The following is a 9954-nucleotide window of genomic DNA, read 5'->3' on the forward strand; positions in this document are numbered from 1 at the left end:
CTACACTAAGAAACACAATCTGCTTCGCCTTCTTCTAGGAACTCTTACCCAAGGACCCCATACCTACAGGAGAAAGGAGGCTTGCATTCCTACTGGAATCTAAGCAAAGTTTTTCCTGTTACACTGCAGGACTTTAGACTAGGTTTAGGCCCGAAGGGTTACATAGAGCGTTCCAAGAATGAGGGAGTTCGATACATGCAGAAAACCCTGTGAAGAAAAGTTGATTCAGCAAGGGACCAGGGTTTGGCTAGAGTCTCTATTGACTTGTTAGGAATCAGAAGGGCTTCGGCTGCATGTTAACCCGAGAAGGAGACCTGATGGCACAAGCCTTGCTTTCCCATGTTAAATCTCTAAACATGCTTCCCTGAAGAATCCTAAATAACACTGTTTTTACCTGGCTTCTGGTCACTGTAGGCAGCCCTCTCGAAAGAAAAGGAGTTTTCTCTAAGGAAACACGGTGCTTCCATAGCATGGGTGGGAGCTCCTGCTGTCCTGCTCTAGAGCTACAGGGAAACTTGACGTGAGTGTTTGCCTCAAGCTAAGGCCTGAAAAGCCTTGCGGAAGCGGAAGCGCTTAGCAGTTTCCATTATGTGGTATTCCAAGTTCTGCTTTACTTGAATGTTTCTTCACTTACCAGACACAAGGCACCCTCGTGTAGGCACCCTTTTTCGTAGAAATACAGTGAGTACCGGCAGTCTTCTTTGCTCTTCTAAGAAACATCCAGACCTAGAAGCCTTTCCCAGTCACTCTATGTAATCAGAGTGTAGGGCAACTCGCTGCACCCTTCCTTAGGAAGCTAGGTGGACTCAGCTCTTCAACAGCTCCAGGGATTCTGTTCTCTCACGTCCTACATGCCATGGAAGTCTGCCTCATTGCCCTCTGTGGAGCTTCACTAAGATACACAATCTGCTTCGCCTACCTCTAGGAACTCTTACCCAATGACCCCGTACCTACAGGAGAAAGGAGGCTTGCATTCCTACTGGAACCAAAGCACAGTTTTTCCTTCTACACTGCAGGACTTTAGAATAGGCTTCGGCCCTATAGCAGACATAGAACGTTCCAAGGATGAGGGAGTTCCATATATGCAGAACACTCTGTGAAGAAAAGTTGATTCAGCAAGGGACCAGGGTGTAGCTAGAGTCTCTTTGGACTTCTTAGATATAAGAAGGTGTCCGGGTGCATGTTCACCGGAAAAGAAGACTTGAATGCCTAAGCCTTGCGTTCCCATTTTAAATCTCTAGCCACGCCAGCCTGAGATACCTAAATAACACTGTTTTGACTGGCCTCGATTCACTGTGGGCAGCCCTCTGGAAAGAAAAGGAGTTTCTCTAAGGAAACACGGTGCTTCCATAGCATGGGTGGGAGTTCCTCCTGTCATGCTCTAGAGCTACAGGGTAACTTGACGTGAGTCCTTGCCTCAAGCTAAGGCCTGAAAAGCCCTGCTGAAGCGAAAGCGCTTAGCATTTTCCATTATGTCGTATTGGAAGTTCTGCTTTACTTGAACGTTTCTTCACTCTACCAGACACTAGGCACCCTAGTGTAGGCACCCTTTTTCGTACAACTACAGTGAGTACCAGCAGTCTCCTTTACCCTTCTAAGAAACATCCCGACCTAGAAGCCTTTCCCAGTCACACTATGTATTCAGAGTTTAAGGCAACTCGCTGCACCCTTCCTTAGAAAGCTAGGTGGACTCAGCTCTTCAACAGCTCCAGGGATTCTGTTCTCTCACGACATACATGCCATTGAAGTCTGCCTCATTGCTCTCATTGGAGCTACACTAAGAAACACAATCTGCTTCGCCTTCTTCTAGGAACTCTTACCCAAGGACCCCATACCTACAGGAGAAAGGAGGCTTGCATTCCTACTGGAATCTAAGCAAAGTTTTTCCTGTTACACTGCAGGACTTTAGACTAGGTTTAGGCCCGAAGGGTTACATAGAGCGTTCCAAGAATGAGGGAGTTCGATACATGCAGAAAACCCTGTGAAGAAAAGTTGATTCAGCAAGGGACCAGGGTTTGGCTAGAGTCTCTATTGACTTGTTAGGAATCAGAAGGGCTTCGGCTGCATGTTAACCCGAGAAGGAGACCTGATGGCACAAGCCTTGCTTTCCCATGTTAAATCTCTAAACATGCTTCCCTGAAGAATCCTAAATAACACTGTTTTTACCTGGCTTCTGGTCACTGTAGGCAGCCCTCTCGAAAGAAAAGGAGTTTTCTCTAAGGAAACACGGTGCTTCCATAGCATGGGTGGGAGCTCCTGCTGTCCTGCTCTAGAGCTACAGGGAAACTTGACGTGAGTGTTTGCCTCAAGCTAAGGCCTGAAAAGCCTTGCGGAAGCGGAAGCGCTTAGCAGTTTCCATTATGTGGTATTCCAAGTTCTGCTTTACTTGAATGTTTCTTCACTTACCAGACACAAGGCACCCTCGTGTAGGCACCCTTTTTCGTAGAAATACAGTGAGTACCGGCAGTCTTCTTTGCTCTTCTAAGAAACATCCAGACCTAGAAGCCTTTCCCAGTCACTCTATGTAATCAGAGTGTAGGGCAACTCGCTGCACCCTTCCTTAGGAAGCTAGGTGGACTCAGCTCTTCAACAGCTCCAGGGATTCTGTTCTCTCACGTCCTACATGCCATGGAAGTCTGCCTCATTGCCCTCTGTGGAGCTTCACTAAGATACACAATCTGCTTCGCCTACCTCTAGGAACTCTTACCCAATGACCCCGTACCTACAGGAGAAAGGAGGCTTGCATTCCTACTGGAACCAAAGCACAGTTTTTCCTTCTACACTGCAGGACTTTAGAATAGGCTTCGGCCCTATAGCAGACATAGAACGTTCCAAGGATGAGGGAGTTCCATATATGCAGAACACTCTGTGAAGAAAAGTTGATTCAGCAAGGGACCAGGGTGTAGCTAGAGTCTCTTTGGACTTCTTAGATATAAGAAGGTGTCCGGGTGCATGTTCACCGGAAAAGAAGACTTGAATGCCTAAGCCTTGCGTTCCCATTTTAAATCTCTAGCCACGCCAGCCTGAGATACCTAAATAACACTGTTTTGACTGGCCTCGATTCACTGTGGGCAGCCCTCTGGAAAGAAAAGGAGTTTCTCTAAGGAAACACGGTGCTTCCATAGCATGGGTGGGAGTTCCTCCTGTCATGCTCTAGAGCTACAGGGTAACTTGACGTGAGTCCTTGCCTCAAGCTAAGGCCTGAAAAGCCCTGCTGAAGCGAAAGCGCTTAGCATTTTCCATTATGTCGTATTGGAAGTTCTGCTTTACTTGAACGTTTCTTCACTCTACCAGACACTAGGCACCCTAGTGTAGGCACCCTTTTTCGTACAACTACAGTGAGTACCAGCAGTCTCCTTTACCCTTCTAAGAAACATCCCGACCTAGAAGCCTTTCCCAGTCACACTATGTATTCAGAGTTTAAGGCAACTCGCTGCACCCTTCCTTAGAAAGCTAGGTGGACTCAGCTCTTCAACAGCTCCAGGGATTCTGTTCTCTCACGACATACATGCCATTGAAGTCTGCCTCATTGCTCTCATTGGAGCTACACTAAGAAACACAATCTGCTTCGCCTTCTTCTAGGAACTCTTACCCAAGGACCCCATACCTACAGGAGAAAGGAGGCTTGCATTCCTACTGGAATCTAAGCAAAGTTTTTCCTGTTACACTGCAGGACTTTAGACTAGGTTTAGGCCCGAAGGGTTACATAGAGCGTTCCAAGAATGAGGGAGTTCGATACAAGCAGAAAACCCTGTGAAGAAAAGTTGATTCAGCAAGGGACCAGGGTTTGGCTAGAGTCTCTATTGACTTGTTAGGAATCAGAAGGGTTTCGGCTGCATGTTAACCCGAGAAGGAGACCTGATGGCACAAGCCTTGCTTTCCCATGTTAAATCTCTAAACATGCTTCCCTGAAGAATCCTAAATAACACTGTTTTTACCTGGCTTCTGGTCTCTGTAGGCAGCCCTCTCGAAAGAAAAGGAGTTTTCTCTAAGGAAACACGGTGCTTCCATAGCATGGGTGGGAGCTCCTGCTGTCCTGCTCTAGAGCTACAGGGAAACTTGACGTGAGTCCTTGCCTCAAGCTAAGGCCTGAAAAGCCTTGCGGAAGCGGAAGCGCTTAGCAGTTTCCATTATGTCGTATTCCAAGTTCTGCTTTACTTGAATGTTTCTTCACTTACCAGACACAAGGCACCCTCGTGTAGGCACCCTTTTTCGTAGAAATACAGTGAGTACCGGCAGTCTTCTTTGCTCTTCTAAGAAACATCCAGACCTAGAAGCCTTTCCCAGTCACTCTATGTAATCAGAGTGTAGGGCAACTCGCTGCACCCTTCCTTAGGAAGCTAGGTGGACTCAGCTCTTCAACAGCTCCAGGGATTCTGTTCTCTCACGTCCTACATGCCATGGAAGTCTGCCTCATTGCCCTCTGTGGAGCTTCACTAAGATACACAATCTGCTTCGCCTACCTCTAGGAACTCGTACCCAATGACCCCGTACCTACAGGAGAAAGGAGGCTTGCATTCCTACTGGAACCAAAGCACAGTTTTTCCTTCTACACTGCAGGACTTTAGAATAGGCTTCGGCCCTATAGCAGACATAGAACGTTCCAAGGATGAGGGAGTTCCATATATGCAGAACACTCTGTGAAGAAAAGTTGATTCAGCAAGGGACCAGGGTGTAGCTAGAGTCTCTTTGGACTTCTTAGATATAAGAAGGTGTCCGGGTGCATGTTCACCGGAAAAGAAGACTTGAATGCCTAAGCCTTGCGTTCCCATTTTAAATCTCTAGCCACGCCAGCCTGAGATACCTAAATAACACTGTTTTGACTGGCCTCGATTCACTGTGGGCAGCCCTCTGGAAAGAAAAGGAGTTTCTCTAAGGAAACACGGTGCTTCCATAGCATGGGTGGGAGTTCCTCCTGTCATGCTCTAGAGCTACAGGGTAACTTGACGTGAGTCCTTGCCTCAAGCTAAGGCCTGAAAAGCCCTGCTGAAGCGAAAGCGCTTAGCATTTTCCATTATGTCGTATTGGAAGTTCTGCTTTACTTGAACGTTTCTTCACTCTACCAGACACTAGGCACCCTAGTGTAGGCACCCTTTTTCGTACAACTACAGTGAGTACCAGCAGTCTCCTTTACCCTTCTAAGAAACATCCCGACCTAGAAGCCTTTCCCAGTCACACTATGTATTCAGTGTTTAAGGCAACTCGCTGCACCCTTCCTTAGAAAGCTAGGTGGACTCAGCTCTTCAACAGCTCCAGGGATTCTGTTCTCTCACGACATACATGCCATTGAAGTCTGCCTCATTGCTCTCATTGGAGCTACACTAAGAAACACAATCTGCTTCGCCTTCTTCTAGGAACTCTTACCCAAGGACCCCATACCTACAGGAGAAAGGAGGCTTGCATTCCTACTGGAATCTAAGCAAAGTTTTTCCTGTTACACTGCAGGACTTTAGACTAGGTTTAGGCCCGAAGGGTTACATAGAGCGTTCCAAGAATGAGGGAGTTCGATACAAGCAGAAAACCCTGTGAAGAAAAGTTGATTCAGCAAGGGACCAGGGTTTGGCTAGAGTCTCTATTGACTTGTTAGGAATCAGAAGGGTTTCGGCTGCATGTTAACCCGAGAAGGAGACCTGATGGCACAAGCCTTGCTTTCCCATGTTAAATCTCTAAACATGCTTCCCTGAAGAATCCTAAATAACACTGTTTTTACCTGGCTTCTGGTCACTGTAGGCAGCCCTCTCGAAAGAAAAGGAGTTTTCTCTAAGGAAACACGGTGCTTCCATAGCATGGGTGGGAGCTCCTGCTGTCCTGCTCTAGAGCTACAGGGAAACTTGACGTGAGTGTTTGCCTCAAGCTAAGGCCTGAAAAGCCTTGCGGAAGCGGAAGCGCTTAGCAGTTTCCATTATGTCGTATTCCAAGTTCTGCTTTACTTGAATGTTTCTTCACTTACCAGACACAAGGCACCCTCGTGTAGGCACCCTTTTTCGTAGAAATACAGTGAGTACCGGCAGTCTTCTTTGCTCTTCTATGAAACATCCAGACCTAGAAGCCTTTCCCAGTCACTCTATGTAATCAGAGTGTAGGGCAACTCGCTGCACCCTTCCTTAGGAAGCTAGGTGGACTCAGCTCTTCAACAGCTCCAGGGATTCTGTTCTCTCACGTCCTACATGCCATGGAAGTCTGCCTCATTGCCCTCTGTGGAGCTTCACTAAGATACACAATCTGCTTCGCCTACCTCTAGGAACTCGTACCCAATGACCCCGTACCTACAGGAGAAAGGAGGCTTGCATTCCTACTGGAACCAAAGCACAGTTTTTCCTTCTACACTGCAGGACTTTAGAATAGGCTTCGGCCCTATAGCAGACATAGAACGTTCCAAGGATGAGGGAGTTCCATATATGCAGAACACTCTGTGAAGAAAAGTTGATTCAGCAAGGGACCAGGGTGTAGCTAGAGTCTCTTTGGACTTCTTAGATATAAGAAGGTGTCCGGGTGCATGTTCACCGGAAAAGAAGACTTGAATGCCTAAGCCTTGCGTTCCCATTTTAAATCTCTAGCCACGCCAGCCTGAGATACCTAAATAACACTGTTTTGACTGGCCTCGATTCACTGTGGGCAGCCCTCTGGAAAGAAAAGGAGTTTCTCTAAGGAAACACGGTGCTTCCATAGCATGGGTGGGAGTTCCTCCTGTCATGCTCTAGAGCTACAGGGTAACTTGACGTGAGTCCTTGCCTCAAGCTAAGGCCTGAAAAGCCCTGCTGAAGCGAAAGCGCTTAGCATTTTCCATTATGTCGTATTGGAAGTTCTGCTTTACTTGAACGTTTCTTCACTCTACCAGACACTAGGCACCCTAGTGTAGGCACCCTTTTTCGTACAACTACAGTGAGTACCAGCAGTCTCCTTTACCCTTCTAAGAAACATCCCGACCTAGAAGCCTTTCCCAGTCACACTATGTATTCAGAGTTTAAGGCAACTCGCTGCACCCTTCCTTAGAAAGCTAGGTGGACTCAGCTCTTCAACAGCTCCAGGGATTCTGTTCTCTCACGACATACATGCCATTGAAGTCTGCCTCATTGCTCTCATTGGAGCTACACTAAGAAACACAATCTGCTTCGCCTTCTTCTAGGAACTCTTACCCAAGGACCCCATACCTACAGGAGAAAGGAGGCTTGCATTCCTACTGGAATCTAAGCAAAGTTTTTCCTGTTACACTGCAGGACTTTAGACTAGGTTTAGGCCCGAAGGGTTACATAGAGCGTTCCAAGAATGAGGGAGTTCGATACATGCAGAAAACCCTGTGAAGAAAAGTTGATTCAGCAAGGGACCAGGGTTTGGCTAGAGTCTCTATTGACTTGTTAGGAATCAGAAGGGTTTCGGCTGCATGTTAACCCGAGAAGGAGACCTGATGGCACAAGCCTTGCTTTCCCATGTTAAATCTCTAAACATGCTTCCCTGAAGAATCCTAAATAACACTGTTTTTACCTGGCTTCTGGTCACTGTAGGCAGCCCTCTCGAAAGAAAAGGAGTTTTCTCTAAGGAAACACGGTGCTTCCATAGCATGGGTGGGAGCTCCTGCTGTCCTGCTCTAGAGCTACAGGGAAACTTGACGTGAGTCCTTGCCTCAAGCTAAGGCCTGAAAAGCCTTGCGGAAGCGGAAGCGCTTAGCAGTTTCCATTATGTCGTATTCCAAGTTCTGCTTTACTTGAATGTTTCTTCACTTACCAGACACAAGGCACCCTCGTGTAGGCACCCTTTTTCGTAGAAATACAGTGAGTAGCAGCAGTCTTCTTTGCTCTTCTAAGAAACATCCAGACCTAGAAGCCTTTCCCAGTCACTCTATGTAATCAGAGTGTAGGGCAACTCGCTGCACCCTTCCTTAGGAAGCTAGGTGGACTCAGCTCTTCAACAGCTCCAGGGATTCTGTTCTCTCACGTCCTACATGCCATGGAAGTCTGCCTCATTGCCCTCTGTGGAGCTTCACTAAGATACACAATCTGCTTCGCCTACCTCTAGGAACTCGTACCCAATGACCCCGTACCTACAGGAGAAAGGAGGCTTGCATTCCTACTGGAACCAAAGCACAGTTTTTCCTTCTACACTGCAGGACTTTAGAATAGGCTTCGGCCCTATAGCAGACATAGAACGTTCCAAGGATGAGGGAGTTCCATATATGCAGAACACTCTGTGAAGAAAAGTTGATTCAGCAAGGGACCAGGGTGTAGCTAGAGTCTCTTTGGACTTCTTAGATATAAGAAGGTGTCCGGGTGCATGTTCACCGGAAAAGAAGACTTGAATGCCTAAGCCTTGCGTTCCCATTTTAAATCTCTAGCCACGCCAGCCTGAGATACCTAAATAACACTGTTTTGACTGGCCTCGATTCACTGTGGGCAGCCCTCTGGAAAGAAAAGGAGTTTCTCTAAGGAAACACGGTGCTTCCATAGCATGGGTGGGAGTTCCTCCTGTCATGCTCTAGAGCTACAGGGTAACTTGACGTGAGTCCTTGCCTCAAGCTAAGGCCTGAAAAGCCCTGCTGAAGCGAAAGCGCTTAGCATTTTCCATTATGTCGTATTGGAAGTTCTGCTTTACTTGAACGTTTCTTCACTCTACCAGACACTAGGCACCCTAGTGTAGGCACCCTTTTTCGTACAACTACAGTGAGTACCAGCAGTCTCCTTTACCCTTCTAAGAAACATCCCGACCTAGAAGCCTTTCCCAGTCACACTATGTATTCAGAGTTTAAGGCAACTCGCTGCACCCTTCCTTAGAAAGCTAGGTGGACTCAGCTCTTCAACAGCTCCAGGGATTCTGTTCTCTCACGACATACATGCCATTGAAGTCTGCCTCATTGCTCTCATTGGAGCTACACTAAGAAACACAATCTGCTTCGCCTTCTTCTAGGAACTCTTACCCAAGGACCCCATACCTACAGGAGAAAGGAGGCTTGCATTCCTACTGGAATCTAAGCAAAGTTTTTCCTGTTACACTGCAGGACTTTAGACTAGGTTTAGGCCCGAAGGGTTACATAGAGCGTTCCAAGAATGAGGGAGTTCGATACATGCAGAAAACCCTGTGAAGAAAAGTTGATTCAGCAAGGGACCAGGGTTTGGCTAGAGTCTCTATTGACTTGTTAGGAATCAGAAGGGTTTCGGCTGCATGTTAACCCGAGAAGGAGACCTGATGGCACAAGCCTTGCTTTCCCATGTTAAATCTCTAAACATGCTTCCCTGAAGAATCCTAAATAACACTGTTTTTACCTGGCTTCTGGTCACTGTAGGCAGCCCTCTCGAAAGAAAAGGAGTTTTCTCTAAGGAAACACGGTGCTTCCATAGCATGGGTGGGAGCTCCTGCTGTCCTGCTCTAGAGCTACAGGGAAACTTGACGTGAGTCCTTGCCTCAAGCTAAGGCCTGAAAAGCCTTGCGGAAGCGGAAGCGCTTAGCAGTTTCCATTATGTCGTATTCCAAGTTCTGCTTTACTTGAATGTTTCTTCACTTACCAGACACAAGGCACCCTCGTGTAGGCACCCTTTTTCGTAGAAATACAGTGAGTAGCAGCAGTCTTCTTTGCTCTTCTAAGAAACATCCAGACCTAGAAGCCTTTCCCAGTCACTCTATGTAATCAGAGTGTAGGGCAACTCGCTGCACCCTTCCTTAGGAAGCTAGGTGGACTCAGCTCTTCAACAGCTCCAGGGATTCTGTTCTCTCACGTCCTACATGCCATGGAAGTCTGCCTCATTGCCCTCTGTGGAGCTTCACTAAGATACACAATCTGCTTCGCCTACCTCTAGGAACTCGTACCCAATGACCCCGTACCTACAGGAGAAAGGAGGCTTGCATTCCTACTGGAACCAAAGCACAGTTTTTCCTTCTACACTGCAGGACTTTAGAATAGGCTTCGGCCCTATAGCAGACATAGAACGTTCCAAGGATGAGGGAGTTCCATATATGCAGAACACT

Source organism: Balaenoptera physalus (genome assembly GCF_965194825.1).
Source record: "Balaenoptera physalus genome assembly, chromosome: 21".
In the NCBI taxonomy this organism is placed as follows: Eukaryota; Metazoa; Chordata; class Mammalia; order Artiodactyla; family Balaenopteridae; genus Balaenoptera; species Balaenoptera physalus.